The sequence below is a fragment of the Schistocerca gregaria genome, unplaced genomic scaffold (assembly GCF_023897955.1).
Source record: "Schistocerca gregaria isolate iqSchGreg1 unplaced genomic scaffold, iqSchGreg1.2 ptg000350l, whole genome shotgun sequence".
NCBI classification, from domain to species: Eukaryota; Metazoa; Arthropoda; class Insecta; order Orthoptera; family Acrididae; genus Schistocerca; species Schistocerca gregaria.
Window position 1 is genome coordinate 1,534,420 of NW_026061810.1, and position 16,194 is coordinate 1,550,613.

The window sequence follows — 16,194 nt, forward strand, 5'->3', positions numbered from 1 at the left end:
CTGGGGGTGTTATTGTAAGATTTATTTGTTTTCGTCAGGTTGATTAAAGTCTTTAATTCAATATTCTTCTGTTGCTCATATAAGAATGGTTATTGGTGGATTGATGACTATGAATTGATGAGGTTGTGTAGGTTCTCTTTCTCTAATGGTTGGTCATGGTTTATGTTCTTCTGGTTTATTTTGTTTATCTAATATTATGTATTATCTATAGGAGCAGTATTTGCAATTATAGGAGGTGTCATTCAATGATATCCACTATTTACAGGATTAACTATAAATAATACATGATTAAAAATCCAATTTACTATTATATTCATTGGAGTAAATTTAACATTCTTTCCTCAACACTTCCTAGGATTAGCAGGAATACCTCGACGATACTCTGACTACCCAGACGCATATACATCATGAAACGTAGTATCAAGAATTGGGTCTACAATTTCTATTGTAGGAATCATTATATTCATTGTAATTATATGAGAAAGAATGATTACAAACCGAGCAATTATATTTAGAGCTAACATAAGAAGATCAACAGAATGACTACAAAATAACCCTCCTGCAAAACATAGTTACTCAGAATTACCATTAATCTCTAGATTCTAATATGGCAGATTAGTGCAGTAGATTTAAGCTCTACAAATAAAGGTTTGACCTTTTATTAGAATATATTTATTAATGGCAACATGATCAAATTTATCTCTTCAAGATGGTGCTTCACCATTAATGGAGCAATTATCATTCTTTCATGATCATACTATGGTCGTATTATTATTAATTACAGTAATTGTAGGTTATGCCCTAAGTTATATATTATTTATTGCCTATACTAACCGTAATATACTTCATGGACATTTAATTGAAACAATCTGAACAGCTTTACCAGCAATTACATTAATTTTTATTGCCCTTCCATCAATACGACTATTATATTTACTTGATGATTCAGTAGATGCAATAATTACAATTAAAACCATTGGACGACAATGATATTGAAGATATGAATATTCAGACTTCATAGACGTAGAATTTGACACTTATATAACACCAGAACAAGACCTAGAAAATGATGGATTCCGACTACTAGATGTAGATAACCGAACAATCCTACCAATAAATACAGAAGTACGAGTATTAACAAGAGCATCAGATGTTCTACACTCATGAGCAGTTCCTGCATTAGGGGTTAAAATTGATGCAACGCCAGGTCGGTTAAATCAAGGAACATTCACAATAAATCGACCTGGATTATTCTTTGGACAATGCTCAGAAATCTGTGGAGCAAACCACAGATTTATACCAATTGTAATTGAAAGAACTTCAGTAAATTTATTTATTAAGTGATTATCTAAGATAATTTAAGGAGTTAGTTAAAATAAATAACATGAGAGTGTCAATCTAAAGTAACTAAAAAAAATTAGTACACCTTGAAATTCATCAGATGACTGAAAGTAAGTAATGGTCTCTTAAACCAAATAATAGTAAATTAACGACTACTTCTGATGGGGAAATTATATCCAAATCCCTCAAATATCCCCTCTTATATGATTCTCACTATTCATTATATTTTCAGCTACATTAATCTTGTTTAATCAAATAAACTTCTTCTCATTTAAACCTAACCTTATTAAAAGAGCAGAAAAAGGAACAATTGAAATAAAAAACTTAAATTGAAAATGATAACAAATCTATTCTCAACATTTGACCCATCAACTAACATCTTTAATTTATCATTAAATTGAACTAGAACATTTCTAGGACTATTATTAATCCCATCACTATTTTGACTTACACCATCACGAATTAACATTATCTGAAATAAACTAAATTTAACCTTACATAATGAATTTAAAACACTTCTTGGACCAAAATCATTTAATGGAACAACATTCATTTTCATCTTAATTTTTATTATAATATTATTTAACAATTTCATAGGATTATTCCCTTATATTTTTACTAGAACAAGACATTTAGCATTAACATTTGCAATTGCCCTACCTATATGGCTAAGATTTATATTATTTGGATGAATTAACCATACTAATCATATATTTACACACCTTGTACCACAAGGTACACCGCCTGCATTAATATCATTTATAGTACTAATTGAAACAATTAGTAATGTTATTCGACCAGGTACATTAGCAGTACGGTTGGCAGCAAATATAATTGCAGGACACTTATTATTAGCCTTATTAGGAAACACAGGACCATCTATAGCAATAAACTTAATCTCATTACTAATTATTGGACAAATACTTCTATTAATTCTAGAATCAGCAGTAGCAATAATTCAAGCCTATGTTTTCTCAATTCTAAGAACTCTATATTCTAGAGAAGTATATTAAACCTATGTTAACAACTCACTCAAACCACCCATTCCACTTAGTAGACTATAGACCTTGACCATTAACAGGAGCAATTGGAGCAATAGTCCTAGTATCAGGACTAGCAAAATGATTCCACCTATTTAATATTAACTTATTCATAATTGGATTTGGAATTACCCTACTAACTATAATTCAATGATGACGAGATGTAGTACGAGAAGGAACATATCAAGGATTACATACAGGATTTGTATCAATCGTATTACGATGAGGAATAATTTTATTTATTGCATCAGAGGTATTATTTTTCGTTTCTTTTTTTTGAGCATTCTTTAGAAGAAGATTAGCACCAACAATTGAACTAGGAATACTATGACCTCCAATAGGAATTCAACCCTTTAACCCTATACAAATTCCATTACTTAATACAGCTATTCTTTTAGCATCAGGAGTAACAGTAACATGAGCACATCATAGTTTAATGGAATCTAATCATACTCAAGCACTACAAGGATTATTCTTCACAGTGTTATTAGGACTATACTTTACAATACTTCAAGCATATGAATATTGAGAAGCACCTTTTACCATTGCAGATGCAGTTTATGGATCAACATTCTTTGTTGCAACAGGATTCCATGGTTTACACGTAATTATTGGAACAATCTTTTTATCAACATGTCTACTTCGACACTCAATAAATCAATTTTCACCAAGACATCACTTTGGATTTGAAGCAGCAGCATGATACTGACACTTCGTAGACGTAGTATGATTATTCTTATATATCTCTATTAATTGATGAGGTAGATAATTGTTTTTCTAGTATAAATAGTACATTTGACTTCCAATCAGAAAGCTTGATATAAATCAAGAAAAACAATTCTAATTCTATCAACAAGAGTTTTCATTAGATTTATTATTCCAATAATTGTTATAATCCTGGCAACAACACTATCAAAAAAATTAATTAATGATCGAGAAAAAAGATCACCATTTGAATGTGGGTTTGATCCAAAAAGATCAGCACGAATACCATTCTCAATACGATTCTTCCTAATCGCAGTAATCTTTTTAATTTTTGATGTAGAAATTGCACTAATTCTACCAATTGTAATTATTTTTAAAACTTCAGACATTATAATCTGAACAGTATCAACAATATTTTTTATTCTAGTTCTATTAGGAGGACTATACCATGAATGAAACCAAGGAGCATTACAATGAGCAGAATAAAGGGTTGTAGTTAAATATAACATTTGGGTTGCATTCAAAAAGTATTGATATTATCAATCAACCTTAAATAGAATAAGAAGCGAAATATTGCAGTCAGTTTCGACCTGGAAGATTGGTATGTACTACCCTTATTCTTATTAATTGAAGCCAAAAAGAGGCGTATTACTGTTAATAATATAATTGAACTATAATAGTTCCAATTAAGGAAATGTAAAGCCAATATGAAAGCTGCTAACTTTTTATATTAGCGGTTAAACTCCGTTAACATTTCTAAAATTTATATAGTTTAAATAAAACATTACATTTTCACTGTAAAAAAAATATATCTATATTTATAAATACTTAAAAGTAAAAATACTTCCTTAACATCTTCAGTGTCACGCTCTAATTATAAGCTATTTAAGTAAACGAAAAACAATATTACCAAAATAAATATTCAAAAAATAAAAGTTAAAAGATAAATCTTGAAATTAGAATCATATCAACCTTGAATATAACCAATTAAATAAATAAATAATCTATATAAACCTTGACCACCAAGTAATTCACCTCAACCATAATCAAATGACTTAGATGAATAATAACCTATTTTTAAAGGAATATATCTAATAAACTTAGTTGAAAGAAAAGGTATAAATCATATAGAACCAGCAAATCTAACAAAAGAAAGTATACTTAAAGAAAATAAATTATGAGAAAAATCAAAATTAGAAATAAGATAACCTAAATAAGCACCTAAAATAACAACTGTAATAGTTAAAAACTTTAAATAATAAGGTAAAGCAATCACATGAGGAATAGGAAAAATTAATCAAGATAAAAGACTACCACCAACAACAGCAACAAACAATAGACCAATTATTCCAAATGAAATATAATAACCCTTATCATCAAAAGAAAATCTAGAATAAAAATTATTATCACCAGATATTGAATAATAAAACAAACGAAAAGAATAAGAAGCAGTTAAACCAGTAGAAAAAAATAAAGAAAAAAAATTAAACAATTAATTCATCTTAAACAAACCATCTCAAGAATTAAATCCTTTGAATAAAATCCCGCTAAAAAAGGTATTCCACACAAAGATAAACTAGAAACATTAAAACAAACTGAAGTTAAAGGTATGAAATTAACAATTGATCCTATAAAACGAATATCCTGAGAATCCTTCAAATTATGAATTATTGAACCTGCACATATAAATAATAATGCCTTAAATAAAGCATGAGCCAATAAATGAAAAAATGCAAGCTTTGGATAACCTATAGCCAAAATTCTTATTATTAAACCAAGTTGTCTTAAAGTAGAAAGAGCAATAATCTTCTTTAAATCAAACTCAAAATTAGCGCCCAATCCAGCCATAAATATAGTTATACAACCAATTAAAAGTAAAAATCAACCACGATTATAAGTATCCAATATTGGTCTAAAACGAATTAATAAATAAACACCAGCAGTAACAAGAGTAGAAGAATGAACTAAAGCAGAAACAGGAGTAGGAGCTGCTATAGCAGCAGGAAGTCATGAAGAGAAAGGAATCTGAGCTCTCTTAGTTATAGCTGCTAAAACAATTAATATAGTAATGAGCTTTATTTCAAAAGAATTAGAAATAAAATCATAATAATAAATATAATTTCAACCACCCAAATTTAACATTCATGCAATAGAAATTAAAATAGCAACATCACCAATACGATTAGAAAGTGCAGTTAATATACCAGCACTATAAGATTTTACATTTTGATAATAAGTAACTAAACAATAAGAAACTAAACCTAAACCATCTCAACCTAATAAAATTCTAATTAAATTAGGACTAATAATTAAAAAACCTATAGAAAGAATAAATATTAAAACAATAATAATAAAACGATTTATATTCTTTTCACCAGATATATAATCCTCTCTATAATAAATAACCAAAGAAGAAATATATATAACATAAGATATAAAAATAAGAGATATTCAATCCAAAATTAAAGTTATAACAACTATAGAACCATTTAAATTGAAAAGCTCTCACTCAACAAAAACTCTATAATCAATCATTAAATAATAAATACCTAAAATAAAAATTATAGTTCTCGAAATAAACAAAGAAAAAAAAACTCAAAGAACAAATAGAAAATAAATTCACGGCCTAAGATGAAAAACTTCATATCATTGATTCCACAAAACAATATTTTTAATTAAAATACTTAAGCAAACTAAACAAAGAAATATTCACTCTTTAAACAGAGAATATTTAAAGGCAATCAATGTAAAAGTAAAAGATGATATTCACGAAAATAACCAAGAGAACAAGTATAAACACCAGAATAATAATTCCCATGCTGAGAATAAGAATATATATACAAAGTATAAACAGCTCTAAAAAAAGATAAAAAAAATCAAAGCAAAGAATCTAAAAGAAGATCAAGATATAATTCTATTTAATAATCTAATTTCACCTACCAAATTTAAAGAAGGAGGAGCAGCCATATTTGATGATCTTAAAAGAAATCATCATAAAGCCATTCTTGGCATCAAATTAATTATACCCTTGTTAATTAATAATCTTTGTCTACCTAAACGTTCATAAATAATATTAGATAAACAAAATAAACCAGAAGAACATAAACCATGACCAACCATTAGAGAAAGAGAACCTACACAACCTCATCAATTCATAGTCATCAATCCACCAATAACCATTCTTATATGAGCAACAGAAAAATATGCAATTAAAGACTTTAAATCAACCTGACGAAAACAAATAAATCTTACAATAACACCCCCAGATAAACCTAAAGACAATCAAAAATAATTAAACTTTAAACCCAAATAAGAAATAACCTTTATAACACGAAAAATACCATAACCACCTAACTTTAATAAAACACCAGCAAGAATTATTCTACCTGAAATAGGGGCCTCTACATGAGCCTTAGGAAGTCATAAATGAACCAAAAACATAGGTATCTTAACTAAAAAAGCCAAAATTATAAATACATAAAACATAAAATAATAAGAACCAAAATCAACCAATAAAGGAAAATATAAAGTATTAGAAAAATCATAAACCTTAAATAAAACTAATAATAAAGGTAATCTAGCAACCAAAGTATAAAAAATTAAATAAACACCAGCCTGCAAACGCTCAGGTTGATAACCCCAACCCAAAATTAAAAGTAAAGTAGGAACTAATCTAGCCTCAAAAAAATATAAAAAGAAAGAAGACTTAATCTAGCAAATGAACAATAAAGCATAATTATTAAAATCAAAACCATAAAAACAAAAAAATTAGAATGATATGAACTTAAATAAACTGAACCTCTAGCAGTGACTATTAAAGAACAAATCCAAAAACTAAGTAAAATTAAACTAAAAGAAAAATAATCAATACCAAAATAATATCTAATTATATTCAAATCAGCATATGAATAAACACAAATTATAAAAACAAAACCCGACAGAAACATTAAAGAATGAACCAACCATCAACAATTATTTAATAAACAAAGAGGGATCAAAAAAATAGTTATAAATAAATACTTTAACATAAAGATAAACCAAAAGAATTAAAAAATCATTACCATGAGAACGAATTATTGAAACTAAAATAGAAAGACCTAAAGCACCCTCACAAACGGAAAAAACTAAAAAAATAACAGGAAAAAAATAATCATTATCAAACTCAATAAGAAAAACAATAACTAACATAAATAAAGAAAGAACAATATATTCTAATCTCAAAAGAACCATTAATAAATGTTTATGTTTAGAAGAAAAAACATAAACACCAGCAAAATAAATCAATAAAGAAGTAAAAATAGAGAATATAAACATTAGTTTTAATAGTTTAAAAAAAACGCCGGTCTTGTAAACCGGAAATAAGTCCAGCCCCCACTTTTAAAACTTCAGAGGTGGAAAAGCTTCCATCATCGGTCCCCAAAACCGGTATTTTAAATAAACTAACCCCTGAAATGATCAAAATAATAATTATATCATTATCAAATGTAATAAATATTAATTTTATTAAATTAAGACACCCATTATCAATAATGCTTTTTATTATCCTTCAAACCTTCCTAGTTGGATTAATAACAGGAACAATAATAGAAAGATATTGATTATCATATATTTTATTTTTAACATTTCTTGGTGGTATACTAGTATTATTTATTTACATTACAAGAATTGCATCAAACGAAATATTTCAGCCTAAATCAATCACTATAATTATTACATTAATAATGTGAGTATTTATCATATTAATATTAATTATTCTAGATATATCTATATTTATAGACTTTTTCAAAAACACCGAAACTATAAATATTGATAATTCAATCAATTATCAAGAAATAACAATATCTTTAGAAAAATTATATAATAGACCAACATTCATTATTACAATAATAATAATAATTTATTTATTTTTAGCACTACTAGCAGTTGTTAAAATCACCAATATTAATCAGGGACCTATTCGTAAAATAAGATAATTACTAATGAATAAACCCTTACGATTAAGACATCCTTTAATTAAAATTATTAATAACTCTTTAATTGACTTACCTGCCCCAACAAATATTTCATTTTGATGAAATTTTGGATCCCTATTAGGGTTATGTTTGGTAATTCAAATCGTAACTGGACTATTTTTAGCTATACATTATACATCAAATATTGAAATAGCATTCAGTAGTGTAGTACACATCTGCCGAGACGTAAATAATGGTTGAATTATCCGAACCTTACACGCAAATGGAGCATCTATATTTTTTATTTGTAATTACTTACATGTAGGACGGGGAATTTACTATGGATCTTATATATATATACATACCTGAATAATTGGTACAGTGATTTTATTTTTAGTTATAGCAACTGCATTTATAGGATATGTCTTACCCTGAGGCCAAATATCTTGCAACAGTAATTACTAATTTATTATCAGCAATCCCATACTTAGGAACAGATTTAGTCCAATGAGTATGAGGAGGATTCGCTGTTGATAATGCAACATTAAATCGATTCTTCACATTCCATTTTGTATTACCATTTATTATTGCTGCTATAGCAGCAATTCATTTATTTTTTCTTCACCAAACAGGATCTAATAATCCTCTTGGAGTAAATGGAGATATTGAAAAAATTCCATTCCATCCATACTTCACCTTTAAGGATTCTATTACATTTGTAATAATAACATCATTATTAATTATACTATGTTTAATTAATCCTTACCTATTAGGAGATCCAGATAACTTTGTACCTGCCAACCCATTAGTAACACCAGTTCACATTCAACCAGAATGATATTTCCTATTTGTATATGCAATTCTACGATCTATCCCTAATAAGTTAGGAGGTGTTATTGCATTATTTTTATCAATTAGAATCTTAATAATTTTACCATTTTATAATAAAACACCATTCCGAGGCATTCAATTTTACCCTATTAATCAAATTTTATTCTGAATTATAGTAGTTGTTGTATGCTTACTAACGTGAATTGGTAAACGACCTGTTGAAGAACCTTATATTATAACAGTCAAATCTTAACAATTATTTACTTCACATATTTCTTAATTAATGTCCATGTCGCAAACGCATGAGATAAATTAATTAAGGAATAAAGTTAATTAGCTTAGGAAAAGCATATGTTTTGAAAACATAAAATTAGAAGTTTAACTCTTCTATTAACTTTTCTCAAAAAATTTCACTAAACAAATGAGATAAATAAAATCTTTAAACGAACAAAGGAAATAAAAAAAATTCAAAGATAAAGGTAAAAAACTTTTTCAAGCTAAGTACATTAATTTATCATAACGGAACCGTGGTAATGTTCCACGAACCCAAATAAAACCAAAAGATATAATAGCAAGCTTAATAAAAAATATAAAAGAATAAAAATCACCGCCCAAAAAAATTAAAGCCAATAACATTCTTATGAAGACAATTCTAGTATATTCACCTAAAAAAATTAAAGTAAAACCACCCGCACCATACTCAATATTAAATCCTGAAACTAACTCAGATTCCCCTTCAGCAAAATCAAAAGGAGTACGATTAGTTTCAGCTAAGCAAGAAGCAAAACAAGCTAAAGCTAAAGGAAAAGAAATAATAATAAATCAACAATAAAGCTGATAGTTTATAAAATCAAACATATTAAAACTACCAATTAAAATAATTAAAGACAATAAAATTAAAGCTAAACTAACTTCATAAGAAATTGTTTGAGCAACAGAACGAAGAGAACCTAATAATGAATAATTTGAATTAGAAGATCAACCAGCAATTATAACAGTATAAACACCTAATCTAGTACAACATAAAAAAAATAAAAATCCATAAGAAAAAGAACACATATAAGTTAAATAAGGAAAAATTACTCAAACGGCTAAAGAAATCATTAAATTAAAAACAGGGGAAAAATAATAAAGTAGGTAATTAGATATAATAGGAATTGGCTGCTCCTTACAAATTAACTTAATAGCATCTCTAAATGGCTGAGGAATTCCAACAAAACCTACCTTATTTGGACCCTTTCGAATCTGTATAACCTAAAACCTTATGCTCTAATAAAGTTAAAAAGGCAACACTAATTAAAACACAAATAACCAATAAAAGAAAATTCAAAATAAATATAAATAAATCATAAAGTATCAATACTATTTGTAGAAAAAATCTACATAAATGAATTCTAAATTCAACACATTAATCTGTCAAAATAGTAAATAAATTAATATTAATCAATATAACAAAAAATATTTTAACCATATGGTCCTTTCGTACTAATATGGATTAACAATCTTAGGATAGAAACCGACCTGGCTCACGCCAGTCTGAACTCAGATCATGTAAGAATTTAAAGGTCGAACAGACCTAATCATTGGGCTCCTGCACCCAAAATTTTTCTTAATCCAACATCGAGGTCGCAATCTGCTTTGTCGATATGAGCTCTCAAAAACAATTACGCTGTTATCCCTAAGGTAACTTAATCTTATGATCATAAATTATGGATCAAAATAACAAACATAAATAAATGATATAATAATGAAGAGTTTATCTATTCTTCATGTCACCCCAACAAAACATCATCATTAAATATAGAAAAATATAGAAACAAAAAACTATATAAAAGTAAAATGTCAAGCTCTATAGGGTCTTCTCGTCCTAAAGAAGAATTTAAGCCTTTTGACTCAAAAGTTAAATTCAAAAATTTATTAAGAGACAGTTGATTTCTCGTCAAGCCATTCATTCCAGCCACTAATTAAGAGACTAATGATTATGCTACCTTTGCACGGTCAAAATACCGCGGCTCTTTAAAAATACGCTCAGTGAGCAGGCCAGACCTCAAAATATAAACAAGAGGACATGTTTTTGATAAACAGGCGGAAATCAATTTTGCCTAGTTCCTTATAATAAGTTCACAAGGTAAAAATTTCATACAAATAAATATACTAATTCTATCATTATTACAAAAATTTTAAAATTAAATTAATAATCTTAATAAAAAACCTAAAATATTTATAAAATCAAAATAAAAAATAATGAACTAAAACGTAATCTTAAAGATAGCTGGTTTAAAGCTTACTATTATATTTCTATAAAATAAATTATAGGTTATTAACTTCAAAGCTTATCCCTTAAAGAATAAATAAGTTAATATTTTCACTTAAAAATTAAATAAAAACAAATAACTTTAAAAAATTAAATTTTTTCTTAAGAAACTAGATATCTTGGGAAACGATTAACATCTCATTTCTATAAATAATTTAATAATAATTATGATACATTAACTATAATTCGAGACAAGTAAAATAAAATACTAAAATTTTGATAAACCCTGATACAAAAGGTACAATAAATAAAATCTACTTAAAAAAATTTAAAATAATATTTCATAAAACACTTACATTGCCAATAAACTATAATTTAAAAAATCAATTCTATAAAATATACTAAGACAAAAATACAATAAAATTATTTATATTAAATAATTAAATAAACAAAAAATAAATATAATAAAATAAATAATCAAGATATCCTGATTTGCACAGAAAAATTTTCAGTGTAAATGAAACACTTTACTAATAAGTTATATCTTGAAACTCTTCCTAGATACACTTTCCAGTACATCTACTATGTTACGACTTATCTCATCTAAATTGAAGCTACTTTAAAATAAAATAGAATAATCAATAATGAGAGCGACGGGCGATGTGTACACATCTCAGAGCCAATATCAGTTAAATTAAATAAATTAAATTACTATCAAATCCACCTTCATTAACAGTATTTCACTATCAAATCCGTTATAAACAAAAATCTATTGTAACCCACCTCCTCTTAACTATAAGCTGCACCTTGACCTGAAATATTTTATAATTATAAATCTTGAGAATTATAACTCTAAAAAGATTCTCTGATAACGGAGATATACAAACAAATAAATTAAGTAGAGTAAATCGTGTATTATCAATCATGGGGTAGGTTCCTCTGAATGGAATGAGATACCGCCAAATTCTTTGGGTTTAAAGACCTTAACTAATAGTACCCTGGTAAATATAATTAACATTTAAAATAATAGGGTATCTAATCCTAGTTTATTATTTAAATTTCACAGATTCATAAAAAGGGCCTCAAATAAATTTTAACATTTCACCTTACAAATTTATATTTCAACCCTAATAATATAAACAACTGTTTTAACCAATAATATTCACTTGTATCAATCGTATAACCGCGGCTGCTGGCACGAATTATGCCGATACTAAATCAATTGCTAAATCCAAAATCACTTGATAATTAAATCAAATTACTGCAAAAAGAACATTTGGTCTAACAAAACTTACATATAATACAAAGAAAAAGTGAATAAACAAGCAAGAATAAAACTTTTAAAAATAAAAAATAAGAAAATTTTAAATCTATTAATTCAGGAAAAAATAAAAGATTCAAATATTTAAAGAAAAAAAAGAAAAAACCACAAACATTAACAAAAAAAAAAAGAAACGCCCCTATGTATGACCACAACAACTTCTCTATTATATATAATTAAAGATTAATATGGAACATGTATAGCAATAAATGTATTATATTCTATCTTATTTAATCTTTCTTTTCACTAATAAATAAAGAAAGATTAAATAATATAATAAATATATGATTAGCATGGTTAATTCATCCAAATAATATAAATCTTAGCCATATAGGTAGGGCAATTGCAAATGTTAATGCTAAATGTCTTGTTCTAGTAAAAATATAAGGGAATAATCCTATGAAATTGTTAAATAATATTATAATAAAAATTGAGATGAAAATGAATGTTGTTCCATTAAATGATTTTGGTTCAAGAAGTGTTTTAAATTCATTATGTAAGGTTAAATTTAGTTTATTTCAGATAATGTTAATTCGTGATGGTGTAAGTCAAAATAGTGATGGGATTAATAATAGTCCTAGAAATGTTCTAGTTCAATTTAATGATAAATTAAAGATGTTAGTTGATGGGTCAAATGTTGAGAATAGATTTGTTATCATTTTCAATTTAAGTTTTTCATTTCAATTGTTCCTTTTTCTGCTCTTTTAATAAGGTTAGGTTTAAATGAGAAGAAGTTTATTTGATTAAACAAGATTAATGTAGCTGAAAATATAATGAATAGTGAGAATCATATAAGAGGGGATATTTGAGGGATTTGGATATAATTTCCCCATCAGAAGTAGTAGTTAATTTACTATTATTTGGTTTAAGAGACCATTACTTACTTTCAGTCATCTGATGAATTTCAAGGTGTACTAATTTTTTTTAGTTACTTTAGATTGACACTCTAATGTTATTTATTTTAACTAACTCCTTAAATTATCTTAGATAATCACTTAATAAATAAATTTACTGAAGTTCTTTCAATTACAATTGGTATAAATCTGTGGTTTGCTCCACAGATTTCTGAGCATTGTCCAAAGAATAATCCAGGTCGATTTATTGTGAATGTTCCTTGATTTAACCGACCTGGCGTTGCATCAATTTTAACCCCTAATGCAGGAACTGCTCATGAGTGTAGAACATCTGATGCTCTTGTTAATACTCGTACTTCTGTATTTATTGGTAGGATTGTTCGGTTATCTACATCTAGTAGTCGGAATCCATCATTTTCTAGGTCTTGTTCTGGTGTTATATAAGTGTCAAATTCTACGTCTCTGAAGTCTGAATATTCATATCTTCAATATCATTGTCGTCCAATGGTTTTAATTATAATTATTGCATCTACTGAATCATCAAGTAAATATAATAGTCGTAATGATGGTTTGATGGTTTGTTTAAGATGAATTAATTGTTTAATTTTTTTCTTTATTTTTTTTTCTACTGGTTTAACTGCTTCTTATTCTTTTCGTTTGTTTTATTATTCAATATCTGGTGATAATAATTTTTATTCTAGATTTTCTTTTGATGATAAGGGTTATTATATTTCATTTGGAATAATTGGTCTATTGTTTGTTGCTGTTTTTGGTGGTAGTCTTTTATCTTGATTAATTTTTCCTATTCCTCATGTGATTGCTTTACCTTATTATTTAAAGTTTTTAACTATTACAGTTGTTATTTTAGGTGCTTATTTAGGTTATCTTATTTCTAATTTTGATTTTTTTCATAATTTATTTTCTTTAAGTATACTTTCTTTTGTTAGATTTGCTGGTTCTATATGATTTATACCTTTTCTTTCAACTAAGTTTATTAGATATATTCCTTTAAAAATAGGTTATTATTCATCTAAGTCATTTGATTATGGTTGAGGTGAATTACTTGGTGGTCAAGGTTTATATAGATTATTTATTTATTTAATTGGTTATATTCAAGGTTGATATGATTCTAATTTCAAGATTTATCTTTTAACTTTTATTTTTTGAATATTTATTTTGGTAATATTGTTTTTCGTTTACTTAAATAGCTTATAATTAGAGCATGACACTGAAGATGTTAAGGAAGTATTTTTACTTTTAAGTATTTATAAATATAGATATATTATTTTTACAGTGAAAATGTAATGTTTTATTTAAACTATATAAATTTTAGAAATGTTAACGGAGTTTAACCGCTAATATAAAAAGTTAGCAGCTTTCATATTGGCTTTACATTTCCTTAATTGGAACTATTATAGTTCAATTATATTATTAACAGTAATACGCCTCTTTTTGGCTTCAATTAATAAGAATAAGGGTAGTACATACCAATCTTCCAGGTCGAAACTGACTGCAATATTTCGCTTCTTATTCTATTTAAGGTTGATTGATAATATCAATACTTTTTGAATGCAACCCAAATGTTATATTTAACTACAACCCTTTATTCTGCTCATTGTAATGCTCCTTGGTTTCATTCATGGTATAGTCCTCCTAATAGAACTAGAATAATAAATATTGTTGATACTGTTCAGATTATAATGTCTGAAGTTTTAAAAATAATTACAATTGGTAGAATTAGTGCAATTTCTACATCAAAAATTAAAAAGATTACTGCGATTAGGAAGAATCGTATTGAGAATGGTATTCGTGCTGATCTTTTTGGATCAAACCCAGATTCAAATGGTGATCTTTTTTCTCGATCATTAATTAATTTTTTTGATAGTGTTGTTGCCAGGATTATAACAATTATTGGAATAATAAATCTAATGAAAACTCTTGTTGATAGAATTAGAATTGTTTTTCTTGATTTATATCAAGCTTTCTGATTGGAAGTCAAATGTACTATTTATACTAGAAAAACAATTATCTACCTCATCAATTAATAGAGATATATAAGAATAATCATACTACGTCTACGAAGTGTCAGTATCATGCTGCTGCTTCAAATCCAAAGTGATGTCTTGGTGAAAATTGATTTATTGAGTGTCGAAGTAGACATGTTGATAAAAAGATTGTTCCAATAATTACGTGTAAACCATGGAATCCTGTTGCAACAAAGAATGTTGATCCATAAACTGCATCTGCAATGGTAAAAGGTGCTTCTCAATATTCATATGCTTGAAGTATTGTAAAGTATAGTCCTAATAACACTGTGAAGAATAATCCTTGTAGTGCTTGAGTATGATTAGATTCCATTAAACTATGATGTGCTCATGTTACTGTTACTCCTGATGCTAAAAGAATAGCTGTATTAAGTAATGGAATTTGTATAGGGTTAAAGGGTTGAATTCCTATTGGAGGTCATAGTATTCCTAGTTCAATTGTTGGTGCTAATCTTCTTCTAAAGAATGCTCAAAAAAAAGAAACGAAAAATAATACCTCTGATGCAATAAATAAAATTATTCCTCATCGTAATCCCATTGATACAAATCCTGTATGTAATCCTTGATATGTTCCTTCTCGTACTACATCTCGTCATCATTGAATTATAGTTAGTAGGGTAATTCCAAATCCAATTATGAATAAGTTAATATTAAATAGGTGGAATCATTTTGCTAGTCCTGATACTAGGACTATTGCTCCAATTGCTCCTGTTAATGGTCAAGGTCTATAGTCTACTAAGTGGAATGGGTGGTTTGAGTGAGTTGTTAACATAGGTTTAATATACTTCTCTAGAATATAGAGTTCTTAGAATTGAGAAAACATAGGCTTGAATTATTGCTACTGCTGATTC

At 27.1% G+C, this 16,194-nt stretch overlaps 1 long non-coding RNA gene across 1 annotated transcript in view; it reads left to right on the plus strand.

The window, feature by feature from the left end:
- The first annotated feature begins 1,538 nt into the window (after positions 1–1,538).
- Positions 1,539–16,194, plus strand: part of LOC126307615 (uncharacterized) — an 82,901-nt gene continuing 68,245 nt past the window's right edge. Inside the window, exon 1 of the long non-coding RNA XR_007553650.1 lies at positions 1,539–2,142. This is a non-coding gene — a long non-coding RNA (uncharacterized LOC126307615). The remainder of the gene's footprint in view (positions 2,143–16,194) is intronic.